We start from the raw sequence: 17,754 nt of genomic DNA, 5'->3' as shown, positions 1-17,754 counted from the left end.
GACAGCAGCAGACGAAGAGTGATGCATAGATGAAGTGAGGCTGTGTGTTGTTATTGTTTGTGACCTACTTACTGTAATGAAAATGCTGCTTTTACTATAGTGTTTTTATGATCTATTAATGTATTAATAATGTTAAGGAACTTTCACAATGCCATGAATGAAGCAGTACTGAAAGAAAATCCACATAAAAACGAAAAAAGTATGTATTTGGGGAAAAGTAAACAATGCTTCAGCCCAACAAGGACTCAAATGTTGTTTATTTCTCCCCAAATATATTGTTTTTGTTTTTTATGTGGTTTTTCCTTGAAATTAATATTGTTGCTTTTAAGTTTAAAGCAGCATAACTCCCCAAATGGGCAGACTTTCCCAGAGTCCAGGAATGTAACCCCCAATATTAGCATTATTTCTTATTGGAAAATTATGTTTAAAAAACGCATTTTTAACTAACGCAACCTCTCCAGGAACCTAACCCTCGTGTTACTTGAGAGGTAACTGTATACTGTATATCCATCATCCAATCCTACATTGCCCCACGAGGAGCATAGGAGCCCGGGGCTAGGCAGTTGGTCCTGACATTTAAGGTGAGAGTGACCAGCCTCACTCATCACTGAGTGGCATTACATGAACAATCAATGCCAACCATCCCTTGGATATAAACCTTCATGGCTCAAGCAGATTGGAGCACAATAATTACCCACTAAACCACCAGGCACCAAAATTTGGTTATACGGTTACCATCCAGCATAGTAAATGGTTTCCTGGTGTACAGGAAACCACTTGGCTTGTCACTCAGTGTAGAGTTACCCACAGGCAGAAGGAAGAGGAAAGAATGAAGGAAAGACAGAAGAGGGAGTGTAAAGTTACCCACAGGCAGGACAAGGAATGAATGAAGGAAAGGAAGACAGAAGAGAATGGAAGGAAAGAAGGATGGAGGAGAGGAAAGGGCAGACACCCGACAGCAGCACTACATTGAGTAAGTGGACAGTGAGCGTCCCCACCTACCACAACATATATATAATATATACCGGTATATAACATAATTTAAAAATATATATACACCCATACCCCGATATCTGGCAGTGTTGTGTACCAGTGGGACTGTTTGATCAGACAGTATGTCAGATATATATCGAATCAATTTTCCCCATCAGATACTGAAGAAAGGCCAGAAATACGCTCCAGACCCAAACCCAAACTCTCATATACCTTACTCAATCAAAATAGACTGAAACATAAACACCACAGGTAATGTTATTATCCTCATAAACAATACAAGTGCCAAAAAATGGCATATCAAACATCACATGCAGGAGGGTGGGGTGGTGGGACGTGAGGTGTTCGGGGCAACTAAACAACCAGGCAGGTTGCTGGCAGTGCTCCAAGCAGGAGTGGGGGGAGGGTGGGGGGATGGGGAGGGAAACAAGCAGGGATGGGGGAGGGAGATAAGTGGGGGTGGGGAGGGAAGGGGCACAGGGAAGGAGGCAAAAAAGCCAAACAGCCCTACTACCCCCCCCCCCAGCCTCACTCACTCTCACTAAATCACTCACTCACTCACCACTCTAACTCACTCACCACTCTCTCACTCACTCACCAATATTACTCACTGACCACTCTCACTCACTCACTCACCACTCTCTCTCTCTCTCTCACACACACACACATAAACACAGGAGACAAGCAGGGTGGAGGAGGGTGGGGGGATGAAGGGGGAGAAACCAGGGGTGGGGGAATGCAGGGAGATGGAGGGAGACATGCCTGGCAGCACTGAGTGCGGTGGGGGACGGAGAAGGGACAGGAGATGAAGAGAAGGGATGGGGAAGGTGAGAAGAGAGGGGATGGAGGGAGAACAGGAGGACCGGGAGAGCCTCGTTTCAAAGCTAGGGAGAGGCGAGGTATCGGACTGGAAAGGTGGGATGTTGGACTAACGAGGCAACGGACTTTCAAACTGTTCGGATTGTGGGAATGTTCCCCAACTTCTTGTGTCCAGCCCAGTGAAGCGCCGGTTATCGGTGCACTGGATAATGGGGTATGAGTATATATATAATCTATATATATAGTAAATTACATACAGTAGTATAGCCTATGTACAATATATATATATAAAATACATATTATATATAGAATATATACTGTATAAAACATACATTTAGTGTGTGTGTGTGTGTGTATATATATATATATATATATATATATATACACACACACACATATATATATATACATATATATATATATATATTAGTAATCCCTCTAATATCCAAAAGCCCAATATCCGAACATCCCCACTAACCGGACATAATCGTCCTGGGATCCAATATTCCCAAAATAGGCCAAAAACCGCAAAAATTTTGAAAAAAAAAATCAGACTTTTTTCCCTCCTGTAATTTGAAATTGCCGCCTGGCGGCGAACAGCTGTTACACCATGGTCCCTTCACCCCTTCCTTCCTCCCCCTCCCCCCTCCCCTGTCAGGGTTGCCATTTGATATTTTTCATTACCAAGTGTGGGCCAATTTGGTAGTGAAAAATTTGTTTGGTAATGAATCAGAATAATGCATAACCAAATGGATTTTTCACATGTATGAGGATCCACAGGATGGAGATGGTGGATTGTTTGCTCTCTCTGATTAATCTGCTACCCTACATAGCGTGAAAATAATCAACATGGTGTTAATCATAAGGTGAGTGATTACATGTATTTCCACTTGTATATATAATTAGTGAAGAATAAATGCTAGCTTTACGAATTTGGTAATGAAAAGTTAAATTTGGTAATGAAAGTTGAGGAGATTGGTAATGTGGCTGTTGCGATCTGGCAACTCTGTTACCCCGCCATCATCAACAGTCACAGCCAAACTCCGATCGAGAGCAGATACTTATAGCAGTGCAAGCCACAGGTGCTTGTTTTTTGTGAATAAACAGTGAATAAACTGCAATACCTCGCCACTAGAACACACGGGAATTTACAGTGGTGTGCTGTGTTAAGAAATTAGAATTTAGAGTGCAGAGGATTAACTGTGGACTGCAAACAGGCGGTTCAAACCAGTCCAGAAGCAAGGGACTTGTAAGTACCCAGAATGTTTAATACTGTATAAACTCACCTCTAAAACCTCATTTTATGGTTCTTTTGCATTTATTTCAGTCTTTTATGTCCCTTACTGGTGTGATTTGGGTCTTAAATAGGTGCAATGCATGTTCAGAGGGAGCTGTATAGGTGTTTTTCTAAGTTAGGGTCCATAAGTACAAATCCAGGAGGCTGGGGCCCAATATCCGGACAGGATCACTATCCGGACAAGCCTTTGGCTCTATTACGTCAGATATTGGAGGGATTACCATATGTATGTATATATATATATATATATATATATATATATATATATATATGTATATATATGTATATATATATATATATATATATATATATGTATATATATATATATATATATATATATATATATATATATATATATATATATAAATAAATAAATATATATACATATATATATATACAGTAAAAGTCCAATTCTTCGGCATCCAATTCCTCGGCAAATCTGACATTTCAGCAGTTTTGAGAAATAGTCCCATTTACGAAAATCTCTGATCGTTCGGCAGATTTTCCAATTTTTTTCGTCCCCTCTACTGCTGGGGACTTCTTCCAGCAGTAGCAGACTCCAATCAACCCCTTCAATTGTACATTTGTAAATAAGGAACCTACTATAAGTTTAGGTAAGTGCATGTGAACTTGTAGGCCTACTGTACCATTACATTTATATACAGTATGTTCACTAATTTCTTTATTTTTCATATTCATGTACAGTATAGTACTGTATTCATTACAGTATTGTACAGTATCAAACAGTATACAGTACTCTCTCCAAACACATTTGTAATGATATGAGTAGTGATGATAGAGTACACCGAAACATATAAGGTGCTGAGTGGGTAAGGTTTTTGATAATTCGGCAATTTTGATTTTTCGGCACTTGCCTGGTCCCATAGATGCCGAAAAATCGGACTTCTACTGTATGTATATATATATATATATATATAGTATATAGATGCCGAAAAATCGGACTTCTACTATATATATACAGGTAACTCGCACGGAACACGATCTCACGGAACGCGCTCGCAATTATACACGGTAAGGGCTGGGATACACATAAGACAACGTAAGATTAAAAAACCATTATGAAAACTACAAATTAACGCAGGAGAGGCCTTTGAAAGATCAAATCCTCGAACGTCACCGCAGCGCACGGTTTGTTTTGATTACGTGACGATCTAGGCGGGAAATTATTCAGTGAGTGAGACATTCACGAGTACAGTAGCACAGTATTTGTAAGTTAAATATTTACAGTACTGTACTGTTCTGGCAAGTTTATGTGCAACTTAAAGTACTATTAAATAACGTTCAAGCAAGAAATAAAGTCTTATAACCAGTTTACCTGATAGGTGTCAGAATATTGCCTTTTTTATTTGTTCGTTTTTTCCACAGTACTGTACAGTATTTGTAAGTTAAATATTTACTGTTCTCGTATGTACTGTACTTGTAAGCACTTAAATAAAGTTAAATCATTAAATAAAGCCTTGTAACCAGTTAACCCGAATTATATGATTACCCATGATCGGCGTCGGAATATTGCCTTTTTTGTTTGTTCGTTAAACTCTTACTGTACTGCTTTTCTACAGTACTGTATTTGTAAGTTAAATATTTACTGTTCTGGTATGTACTTGTAAGCAATTAAAGCATTAAATAAAGCCTTGTAATCAGTTAACCTGATTTATATGATTACCCATGATCGGCATCGGAATATTGCCTTTTTTGTTTGTTCGTTAAAGACTTATAATAAGAGAAAAATACATTTTTGTCTTGGTATCTTTACCTATTTGCTCAGGTTTGCTGTAATGGTTTGGATCATTTGATGCAATGCAACTTGTAGAAAACTGTGAAAACTTTCGGGAAGTGAACGAAAATCTGGGACATGAGACTGACCTTGACTTCACCCTCTCATGTATCATCTGTCAGTTCACCACCTGCTATCGTGATGAGTGAATGTACGATTTTTTCGCTCGTGGCCATGCCTAACCACACATAGTTACACCCATAATCTCGACCCAGACAGAAAATACAATCTTTTTCCTCCCTTGCAAAACACAAACAACCACCTTGCTTACGAGACAGCAATATATATTGCGAAAATAACAAGGTAAAATGATAAAGATGAACGTAAAATGATAAAGAATGATGAACATGTTATGACGGAAGAAGTACGTTTTCCCCATCTGTAAACGTATTTATTTCTGCTTAGTAGGCTATCTGTATTCGTAATAATTAGACTTATTGTTAGTTCTGAAACTGCTTTACGATTCTATTTTTAGCCATTCTCGTGGTGTGGGAGCTGGAAGTTGTGACACAACTTCCTTATTGCTAATCGGACTGACCCTCCACTTTATTCTCCCGTGGCAGAGTCTAGCCTTGGAGGACGTGCAGTTTTCTCATTTAGGACTGAAAATTAAACTCTTTCGCTCCCTTTTCCAAGCATGGGCACAACGATAACGTAAAAAATAACTCGAAACTACCATAAACAAATATCAAAAAGGTGAAAATGTATTCATAACATTTTTTTTTTTTCCAGCCATTCCTAACATATTATGTACTGAAATCATTCGATATCACAGTACTGCATTTCTAAGTTAAATATGTACTGTTCTGGTATGTACTTGTAAGTTAAAGCACTGGTGCCAGTTAACCTGATTTATATGATTACCAATGATCGGCGTCGGAATGTTTCCTTGTGTTTACGTACAGTATTTGTGTGTTGAAGTTTTGCTGTGGAGTACTGCATTTGTGAGTTATAACATTAAATAAACCTTCTAACCACTTAAAGTGCTTTCTAGTGATTACCAGTGACAGATAACAGCAAAACAACACATTTGGGGGGTCTAGGGAGCAAAATACGGAGTAGTTTAAATATACGCGATTTCGCACCTAACATGGCACGGTAGGAACGAAACCCACGTGTTCCGTGCGAGTTACCTGTATATATATATATGTATATATATATTCATTCATTCATTCATTGCCAGACGCCATGAATCCCAGACGGGCTGGCCAAGGGCTTAGAGTTAATTGTTTTACAGGGAGGGGCACTAATCCTCCACCAACCCCACTTGACACGTAGGGATGCCAACAGCATCTGGTGTTCCCAGGCGGTCACCCATCCAAGTACTAACCAGACCCAACGTGGGATATATATATATATATATATATATTCTATCTATCTATCTATTGCCAGATGCCATAATCCCCTAAGGGGTGGCCATTTGACTTTGTGTTATTTGTTTTATGGAGAGGGGCACTAACCCTCCACCAACCCACTTGTTGACATGTAGGAAGCACATATGGTTTGGTTATATGGTTACCACCCAGCACTGTAAATGGTTTCTTGGATAACAGGAAACCATTTGGCTTGTCACTCAATGTAAAGTCACCTGTAAAGGAAAGAAAAGAAATAAGAAGTGACAGGAAAGATGGGAGAAATTGGAAGAGAGAAGGGCATGCACAGAAAAAGAATGATAAACAGGAAACCATTTGGCTTGTCACTCAATGTAAAGTCACCTGTAAAGGAAAGAAAAGAAATAAGAAGTGACAGGAAAGATAGGAGAAATTGGAAGAGAGAAGGGCATGCACAGAAAAAGAATGATAAACGCTAAGGAAGAAGTAGGAAGCATTACATCAAGTGAGTGGATGATGGTCACCACCACCTACCACTATATATATATATATATATATATATATATACAGTGGGGCACCAATTTTCGCGCCTAACTGGGTCCAAAAATAATGCGCGAAAGTGGAATTAGCGAAAATTGGGGCAATGTCTTTATGGCAAAAAGGCTAATTGGTTCCCGGTTATCCTAAAGTAACATCAGATTTTCATTTTCACTTGCAATACAGTACATCAAATCACTATTGTACATTGCATTGTGAGATACAAACAATAAAAACTGTACAGTACACAGTATATGAGGAGAAACATACCACAGAGACCAGGTTGAGGTGTTTAATGGATGTTGGGGGTAAGTATCCGAGGCGCGTGGCGGGCTTATTTAGCAACGCCAGACGTATTGGCGCCACCTCTTGCTGCCTCGCTACTGTCGATTCTTGGATGTTAAATATACGGCAGATTTCACTGTTTTTTGCGCCCTTGTCCATGTGCTCAACTATCTTCCTTTTCATTTCATTATTATACTGCCGTTTCTTCACTCCAACACGATACTCTCTTTTAGCCTTGGCCTTTCCTCCCGACTTTGAATGTCCCGGCCACTTTTTATCACCACCACTGCCTCCCGGCCCTCCCCCCACACCACCAGGCTCTCCCCCCACACCACCAGGCCCTTTCCCCACACTACCAGGTATAGTAGAGGCCATTGAACCGTGAGAATCCAACACAATGGAGCTAGCACGCTCGTACACAATGGCGGGAATGGGTGGACTGAGTGTTGACATGACGTCATTCAAGATGGCGGTGGGTTGCGGGCGGGCGGTGCAGGAAATTCAAAGTTCAAAATATTGTCCCAAACCCAAAATTTGTGCGTGAAAATCGATTTTTTTTCAAGCGAAAATGGAAGTTAGGGAATATTTGGTGCATGCCGTGAAAGTGGATTCCGCGAATCCTGCTGTAGCGAAAGTTGGTGCCCCACTGTATATATATATATATATATATATATATATATATAGTGTGTGTGTGTGTGTCTGTGTTTATATATATATATATATATATATATATAGTGTGTGTGTGTGTCTGTGTTTATATATATATATATATATATATATATATATATAGAGTGTGTGTGTGTGTTTATATATACATATATATACATACATCATACATACATATATATATATATATATATATATATATATATATATATATACACATATACAGTAGGCTCGCACAGTGCACGAAAGATTGGGCAGTCCACAACCTCGCGCACTGGGAATTCGCATACTGGGAATACATGATCTTATGGAAATAATTACATATGGGCGGTACCCCCTCATACCTGGACATTTTTTGGCCCTTAGAGACATAAAAAAGGTCAAATTTTTCAGACACTGTACTACAGATATAGCTCCAATAACAAAAATATGGGCAGTCACCTTAACAACAGCAGACAACAGGCCTGATGGATTTAAACAACAAGAGTTCTGAGGCGTGGCAACGCACTTACAGTGCCCCCGCCACCACTCCGGCTGCACCACGCTTGTTTAACGGTTGCCAATGTTGTATTATTCCGGGCTTTGAAGAAGAAATTTACGGCCTGTTGAATGTTACATTTCTTCCAGAATGCAGCAACAGTCATTATGGTGGGGGTTGCAGGTATGCCAGGTGAAGCAGGTGAGTCAGGTGGGGCTGTGAAGGTGGAGAGGGAGGCGGCTGGTGAGTTAGGTGGGGCAGTGGAGGACGGCGGTGGGTGAGTCAGGGGAGGTGGTGAGGGGAGGATCCTCCCTCTCCTCCTCGCTACTGCTCACATTTTCGGCAATTTCCTTCATCTCTTCTTGCTTGTTTGTTTCATTCCTCATCTTGTTATGGACGTATTGGCAGTATAACAACTTGGTATTCAAGAAATAAACATCATTATTATAGAAACTGGGTATCTATTCTAACTTACTGTTATTGCCGAAAACGTTATTATTGAAGCTGTTATTGGCGATATCTTATTGTAGACTCCTCTTGAGCACCTTCCTCATGAGCCTCTAGGTCAATGTTGGCGCGTTGTGTGTGAGGGGGGTCGCATACTGATGGAAAATGGCGTTTTTAAGCCACTTCTTGCCTCTACCTCGTGTATTGTGGGGTAAACTCGGGCATTCAAGGTTTTTCGTTATGATTTTTGGTCACTCACACACAATGCGATTCGAGCACTGTGATGACGCACACTGGGCAAGCCTACTGTATATACACATTCTATCTATCTATTGCCAAATGCCATAATCCCCTAAGGGGCGGCCATTTGACTTTGAGTTATTTGTTTTATGGGGAGAGGTACTAACCCTCCACCAACCCAATTGCTGACACGTAGGGAGCACGTATGGTTTGGTCATATGGTTACCACCAAGCGCTGTACATGGTTTCTTGGTTTACAGGAAACCATTTGGCTTGTCACTCACTGTAAAGCCACCTGTAAAGAAATGCAATAAGAAGCGACAAGAAAGATGGGAGAAATAGGAAGAGAGGAGGGCATGCACAGAAAAAGAATGATAAAGGCTAAGGAAGAAGTAGGAAGCACTACATCAAGTGAGTGGATGATGGTCACCACCACCTACCACTATCTCTATATATATATATATATATATATATATATATATATATATATATATATATATATATATATATATTTATAAATATGAAATATATATATATATATATATATATATATATATATATTTATGTGGTAGGTGGGGGCGCTCACCATCCACTCACTCAATGTAGTGCTGCTCTCGGATGTCTACCCTGTCCTCTACTCCATCCTTCTTTCCTTCCATCTTCTTTCTTTCTACAGGTGACTTTACACTGCCTCTTCTGTCTATCATTCCTTCATTCTTTCCTTTTTCTTCTGCCTATGGGTGACTCTACACTGAGTGACAGGCCAAATGGTTTCTGTACACCAGGAAACTATTTACTACACTGGGTGGTAACCATATAACCAAATTTTGGCGCCTGGTGGTTTAGTGGGTAATTATTGTGCTCCAGTCGGATTGAGCCGGTGAAGATTTATATCCAAGGGGTGGTTGGGGTTTATTGCTCACCTAATGCCACTCAGGGATGAGTGAGGTTGGTCACTCTCATCTCAAATGTTGGGACCAATTGCCTAGCCCGAGGCTCCTGCACTCCTTATGGGGCAACGTGGGATTGGATGATGGATGGATGGATGGATGGATGGATGGATATATATATATATATATATATATATATATATACTGTATTTATATAATATTGTCAGAGGAGTCTGGGGTCTGTGCCCCCTAGTTAGGAAAACAATTTTTTTTTTTCTTATTATTTCATATATTTTAACCCTCACATCTTTTGGTAATTAACCCTTTAAGCCATGCTCCCCCACCCAAAAGACCCAATTCCCTACAGTCCTGTCATTGTCAGATAAGATGCTGGGGGGGAGGGGAATAACTCGGAAACAGTTAATAAAAATAAATAAAAGACTGTGCTTCAAAGAACCTGTCGAGAGGTGCATAAATAAGGTGAATAAAACAGCAAATGCTGCATAGAATGTCCTAGGGAGATGCAATAACAGGATTCTAATAGGCAAAACACACTGGAATGGGCTTTATCATCTATACTACATGCTTCAGAAATAATCAACTCTACCGAGGAAGATCCAAACAAACTCCAAAGAACTGAAAACAAAATACACAGAGCAATCCAACAAGTGCCATGCTACACAGCTACAGAAGCCTTAAGAGGAGAAATAGGAGCCTCATCAAGCAAAGCAGGTGATATAAAATCAAAAGTCCTCTTTGCAAAGCATGCCCTCCAAAAGGTCAAATTTTTTTTAGCCTAATGTAAGAAATATTCATCCAAGAATTTCAAGACATGAACAGGTGGGTAAAAAAAAAAAAAAAAAAAAAAAAAAAAACTAGCTACATGAGCACAATCAACATCAATCTGTGCCAAATCAACAGTATGAAGCCTGAGGTAATCAAAAAGAAACTTGAACTATGGGACACAGAAAATTGGAGAAACAACATGCAAGAAAAATCAACACTACAGACATACAGAATATTCAAGACAGACATCAGGGAAGACACAGACTGAGAATGACTAAGAAAGTACCGAGTATGTTATGTCAAAAGCTAGAAGCAACACTCAAGCTGAACTGGAGAAACAAATTCCTTGGAGGAGAAGATGCATGCCTGTGCTGTGGTGAAGATGAAACACTGGAGCACTTCCTTGTACACTGTACTCCATACAGTGAAATAAGAAGCAGAAGCATACTAACGCAACAACTGTACCCAGGAGATACCAAAGCCATTGTAGCAAAAATCCTATTTTTGGGAGAAAACTGGGAAAAGAATATAAAAGAAAATAAGAAATATTTGAACGATATCTGGACAAAAAGAAAAAAGATAATGGAAACGAAGCTGACTCAACAGTGAACAGTGAAGACAAGTATAGCAAAGTCATAATAAAGACTTATGTATCCAACAATCATCACCATACTGGATTGGACTAATCTGCAGAATATTTGAGAGTTAAATCCGATCAAACCACAACAAAAACAGAAAAACATATTGCTACAATTAAATCCATCGCTGTCTGCAACAAGCTGGCAAAAGCTATTGCACATGCATACTAGGAAGGAATAGTGAAGAACCAACACCATGCCATAACATGGCTATATTGCACAAAGGTAGATGGGATTGGGGGAAATAATTATATTACCGTACAGTACATGCACAATGTGAAGAGCTGTAAGAAAAGTGATTATACTGGATATAGAAACTAAAGGTGAATGTAGGGAAGAGTAAAGTGATGGTCTTTGAGAGAGGTGAAGTCAGTGAATGTACAGCGAGGTTGGATGGTGAGGAATTGGAAAATGTGAGTACGTTTAAGTACTTGGGTAGTGTGATGAGTAAGGATGGAGGTTTGGAGGGTGAAGTGCTTGAAAGGGTACAGCGGGGAAGAAAGGTTGCTGGTTCTTTGAAAGCAGTGATAAGAAACAGGGAAGTGAGAATGGAAGTGAAAAAGTTACTACATGACAGTATTGTGATACCAACTCTAACGTAAGGAAGTGAAGCTTGGACGTTGTTGGAAAGACACAAGTCAAAAGTGAGAGCAGTGGAAATGAGTTATTTAAGAGGAGCCTGTGAAGTCACATGGAGAGACAAGCTGACAAATGAGGATATAAAGGAGCGTTGTGGTGTGGATGTGATAGGAAGCGTTAGGAGGAACACACTGAGGTGGTTTGGCTATGTGGAGAGGATGGAGGGTGAAAGACTGACGAAGAGAGCGTATGTGAGTGAGGTGGAGGGGGGAAGAGGGAGGGGGAGGCCGAGAATGAGATGGAGGGATGGGGTGGAGAGGTATATGAGAGAGGGGGGTGTGAGCTGGGAGCAGGGCAGTGAAATGGCGGGGGACAGGGCGACTCGGAGGCAAATTGTTTGTGGCCACCCCAAACGGAATTGAGGCGTCTGGCAATAGATAGATAGATAGAAACTGTGGGAGGGTAACCTGGGAAATCAGTAAGCAGCAGGGGTCTACAGAGTAAGGAAAGGACAGGGAAAGCTGAGAGATGGTGCTGGAATGTAAATGAGCAATCACGAAAAAGGTGATGGAGAGTCATGGGGCAGTTACAGTGTGAACAGAGGGGCTGAGGGTCATGACTCATTAAATGACCATAAGCGCAGCAGCTGTAACACATGCAGGGATGAGCAGGGATATTCTTCTTTCAACGCCTGGGGTGGGAAGATGTAAGCCAGGGAAGAACAGAGGGTTTCAAACCATTTTGTTGTTAACCTGCAGGACCCATGGGAACTGCCAACATTCAATGCATACTAAGATGAAGAACTTTTGGTATTACTATCGTTTCAGCAAAAAAAAAAAAAAAAAAAAAAATTGATCCTTTTTTTGTATTTTTGACAATTCTAGGATGCTTTTCCTCTATGGCATTTCACCACAAATTATTTTTATTTAACTCTTGAAGGTTACGTTTGGCTATGTTATCTTCAGTAAAATAAAAATAATTTGCAACAGAAATGCCATACAAGAAAAGTGTCTTAGAAGTCGAAAATACCAAAAAAATACGGATTGAAATCTTGCAATTGCGTTTTTGCCTGAAACTATAATTTTACTGAACTTTCTGCAGTGGAACTTTGTGCATCAGACACCAGGACTACCTAGGGCAACTCATTCCCGACATTTAATGATCTGATCTGAAGATTTTTCTGGGATATGCCTTTGTAATGGCTCCCCTCTTCTTCTTCTTTAATCTGTGGCTGGTTCTTGTTCGCTTTTCAATTTCTTCTCTCACTTTTTCCATGCCGCATATATGTACTCTTTTACCTCTTGTATCTCTTTCATGTTTTCATATTCAAATAAGAGTCTTCCTATTATTCTCTCTTTATTTTCCTTGTATGGCTGATGTAATTCACTGATCATCATTCTATCTTCTTTGTATCCTTCACAAAGTAGTAGAAAGTGTTCCAGACCTTCTAGGTCTTCATTACACATATGGCACCTTGTATTACCCCCTTGGTGTCTGTTTTCTGCTCTCAACAGCAAGCTGTTCATTCTTGCCCTGAATAATATCACCGATTCTGGTCTGTTGTCATATACATCTTCGGTTTTTCCCATCTGTTACTTACACTGCCTATATATCTTTAAGCCTGATCTTTCTTTTGCTTCTTTTCTCCACAGTTCTAGGTTGTTCTTCCTCTTTTTTGTTCAGCTTCTCTTTACTTTCTTCTATTAATCTATGTTCGTTGATTTTTATTCCTTTCATTAAATTCCTGCTATTTTTTGCACAGGTATCAGTTCCTCCTTCCAGGGTTTCTCTCATGATCTTCTCCACTAGTTCTCTTCCTCCTTTTAAAGTTGACTGAATGTATGCCAGTCTTGCCTTTATCACTCTTGTTTCAAACAGTGAAGATCCCACCTCTCCTCTTATTCCTGCCAATGCTGTGTTTCTTCTTTCTCCTAATAGTGTTCTGTACACACCGTTTTCGATTCTTTGTAATTTCTGTAACTCTTCTTTCTTAAAATCTAATACACTAGCCCCATGCATTACTGCTGGCACTGCAACACTTTTCCAAAATGTTTTTCCAATCATTATCTTACTCCACGTTGAGTACACCGCTTCCCGTCCGATCAGCGAAGTTAAGCAACGTTGGGTCTGGTTAGTACTTGGATGGGTGACCGCCTGGGAACACCAGATGCTGTTGGCATCCCTACGTGTCAAGTGGGGTTGGTGGAGGATAAGTGCCCCTCCCTGTAAAACAGTTAACTCTAAGCCCTTGGCCACCCCATTTGGGATACATGGCGTCTGGCAATGAATGAATGATGAATCTTATTCCAGCTCTTTATAATTATACTGTAAGTCAGGTTTGCCAGTTCTTGTGCTTTTATTATTAGTTCCTGTTTGTGTTCATTGAAACCTTTCCTTTTGTTGTTTATTGTTACTCCAAGACATTTAATTTCATTCACCACTTTTATTCCTTCTATATCTTGTATTTCTTCTCCCACATTAAATATTATGAAGTTGTTATTCTCCTTGTTATTTCCAGTCCCCATTTCAATTAGCTCCCTTAAATTTTTTCTTGCATCATCCAAACTCTGGTAAATTTGCAGCCCATCATTTGCGAAGAACAGCGTGTTAATCTTTATTCTCTCATCTTTGTACCCATACTTAAAACCCTCCAGATTGTTTAATATCATGTATGTTATTAGCTTGAATAATATGGAAGACCCAGTACCGTACATCCCTGTCTTATGCCATTTTGTATCTTGATTTCCACCTGTCTATTTTCTTCTGTTATTATTGTTTTGTCCCTCTTGTACACTTCCTTTATGACTTCAATCATTTTGCAGTCTATCTTATAGTGTTTCAGTGCTTCAATCATTTTATCCCTGCTTACATGGTCATATGCCTTCTTAAAATCTATTGCTGCTACAAACCTTTGTTTTTTCTGCTTATATGTTTGTTCAATGCAATACTGTGATATAAGTATATTATCCTCTATCCTTTTGTGAAGCCTGTTTGTTCTTCCTTTTCTTCTTGGTGTCCACATACATGGTTATCAATTCTTTCCTTTACTATCTTCATAAAAATTTGTATGCCAGGTTGGTTAACATTATGAGCCTCAGTTTGTTCGCCTCCAGGTATTTTACTTTGGGTATTATTATTGTTCTTGATTCTGTCCAACTTGGTATTATTATTGTTCTTGATTCTGTCCAACTTTCTGGGATTTCTCCTTTCTCCAAGATGTTACTGAAGAAGTCCACTAAGTACTCAAAGAATTTGTCACTTCCCAGCATTGACTTGAATAGTTCTGGCTTTAGTCCATCTGGACCAGCTGCCTTCCCTGCTCTTACTGATTTAATGCTATTTCTTATTTCCTCTTTGTTATTTTCCTATCCTCCATTTTGTTACAATATTTCTGTACTTCTGCCAAGTCCAGGTGTTCCCTTATTATTGCTGGGCCTGATGTTCCAGTAACCAAAAGCTGTATTTTATCTTCCTCTTCAGTACATACCATTCTTTCATATTCTTCCCTCTTCTCACAATTCCATACCTCTTGTATCATATTATCCTCCTTCTGGCATATGCTTTCCCAAAAACCTATCAGCTCTCGCTCAGCTTCCCTTTTGCTTAACTTTCTTCCTTCTTTGTATATAGTTATGCATCCTTCTCTATTTATCTCTTTTCCTCTCAGCTTGTTCATACTGTCCCATAGTTTCTTTCCTTTGTCCTTTCCGTCCTTTGTTACCTTTTCTTCGTGTTTGTACATTATTCTCCTTATTATTCCTTGTACCCTCTTTTTGTTTCTGATATTCCTCTTCTAATTTTCCTTTTGTGTTTTCCCTTTTTTCTTGTTTAATTCTTTTCTCACCTTTATCTCTCTTTTTATCTCCTCTCTTATCCATGGTGGCTCCTATTTTTCTCCTCTTTTCCATTTCTTGTAAGTTCTTTTTTGTTTTACCTCAGCTACTTCTTTCATTATTTTTTCCATCTTTTCCATATCTAAACTTCCCCCTTCTCTACATTTTTCCTCAATTCCTTTTAGGTATATCTTGAGTGCCTCTTCATCTTTTCTATAATATTCTCTTCCTTTTTCCTTTTCTATCCTTGGTTTCTTTCCATATACTAACTTTCTGAGCCTTACTTGCATTAAATTATGGTCTGATAGATCTGTTACTTCCTTTTCTTCATCTATTAACATGTCTATAAACCTTCTGTACATTTAAGTATCACACAGTGCATAGTCAATAATACTTTTCTTTCCTCTTCCTTCCCATGTGTGTTTCCCTTTACATGCTGTATCATTATTTAGAAGCATCATGCTATATTTTTCCATTAATTCTAATACCACCTTTCCTCCTTCATCTAGATTTTGTTCACCCAAAAATCCTACATGGCCATTAAAGTCACCTATTATTAATACTTGTTCCTCCTGTACTTTCTCCATTATTCTCTCCAATTCTTGTTGCATGTTCTTTCTTTTCCTCCTTTCCTCCTCTTTCCCGCCACATGGAAAGTATACCGCCACTAAATAGAAGGCATAATTTCTTTCCATACATTTTAGGCACATCATATCATCTATATTACTACTGGATCTTCTAATTCCATCTCATTTTCTCTTCTCCATAAACATATTATTCCTCCTTTTTTTATCCTTCATTTCTCTCATGCTGCTGACATGTCTCAGTTCCTAAGATATCTTTATCTTGTCTGTTTTTAATTGCGTTAATGTCAGGCACATTAACACATTATTTCCTACCATCTCTTCTATTTCCCCCATCTTTATATTTGTTAGTCCTTGTATGTTTAAACACCTTATCATTATGTTTTCCTTTGCCTCTTCCTCTCTCCCTTCACTTTTCTCATTGTTACTTTTCTTCCTTAGTTTTTTGTCGAAAATTTCTTCTTTTTAGCTGGTCCCTTTCAATGTACCAATCTCTTTCTCCACTCTCTTTTTTCCTTTAACTCATCACTTAGTTCTTTATCTCTTCTTCTTTCTTCTGCTGTTAGGTCAGGCACAATAAAGATCCTTTTATATTCTTCTCTTTTTGAGAACCTTAGCTTTTCATCCTCTCCAATTATTTTCCATTTGATATGAGTGTTAGCCAATTTTACCAACACTGGTCTTGGTTTATTTTCACCCTCCTCTTGTCTATTCCTCCCCATCCTTGTTGTTTCCCCCTAACTTCATCACTATTGAGCTCATTTGTGAACATATCCATACATCTTGCTTCATCTACTTCTTTTAGTTCCTTTGGACTAAACTTTGCATCCTCGGGCACATTAAACGTCACGATGTTGCATTTCCTTTTCCTCTTAAATTTCCTCTATCTTTTTTTAGATGCTTGCCTCTAATTCTTCTTCCATATTCTCCATCCTCTGGGCTATTATATCCATTTACGTCTGCATCTCCTCAAACTGTTTCCTTAACTTCACTTGCTCCTCCTCTCCTTGGTTTTATTGTTGCCTGTCTTTGTTACCTCACCTATCTCAATAGTTCTACCTTTTCTTTCACTTCTTTTCCCTCCTCATACATCTCTTCCACTTTTTTCTTTGCTCTTTCCGTCTCCCTCATCTCTTTTTGCTCTTTTTTAGTTCCATATTATTCCTCCTAATCGTTTCTACCAAGTTCAGTGGCTACCAAGGTGTATAATGTGAGCAATAAACCCTAATCACTCCGATGGACCCTTAAATGCCTCATCTGGCTGTAGTGTCTAACCTTGCTGAATCACCGCCCATTTGGTTACATGGTTACCACCCAATGCAGTATTGTACATAATTTCCTCGCTTACAGAAAACTATTGAGTTTATAATTCTGTACGGTACAGTCACCTGAAGGTTGCAATACGGTACAACGACGGAATATGGGGAATTACCACCGAGAAATCCTCCCTATTTTTAGGAGAAAATGTCATAGAATACACTGAAATCACTGACGAGCTTAACTGAACCTAACAACAATTACACCACATCAAGTGAGAGGATGGTGGGTCATAATGT

At 39.2% G+C, this 17,754-nt stretch overlaps 1 pseudogene; it reads left to right on the top strand.

Moving 5' to 3' along the window:
• Positions 1 to 13,840: 13,840 nt before the first annotated feature.
• On the top strand, positions 13,841 to 13,960 carry LOC145415796 (5S ribosomal RNA; annotated as a pseudogene).
• Positions 13,961 to 17,754: the final 3,794 nt, after the last annotated feature.

The sequence above is a fragment of the Coenobita brevimanus genome, chromosome 103 (genome assembly GCF_032717465.1).
Source record: "Coenobita brevimanus isolate Jiangsu-jjx chromosome 103, ASM3271746v2, whole genome shotgun sequence".
Taxonomy (NCBI): domain Eukaryota; kingdom Metazoa; phylum Arthropoda; class Malacostraca; order Decapoda; family Coenobitidae; genus Coenobita; species Coenobita brevimanus.
Note: the sequence above shows the minus strand (reverse complement) of the source record. Positions and strands in the feature narration are given on the sequence as shown.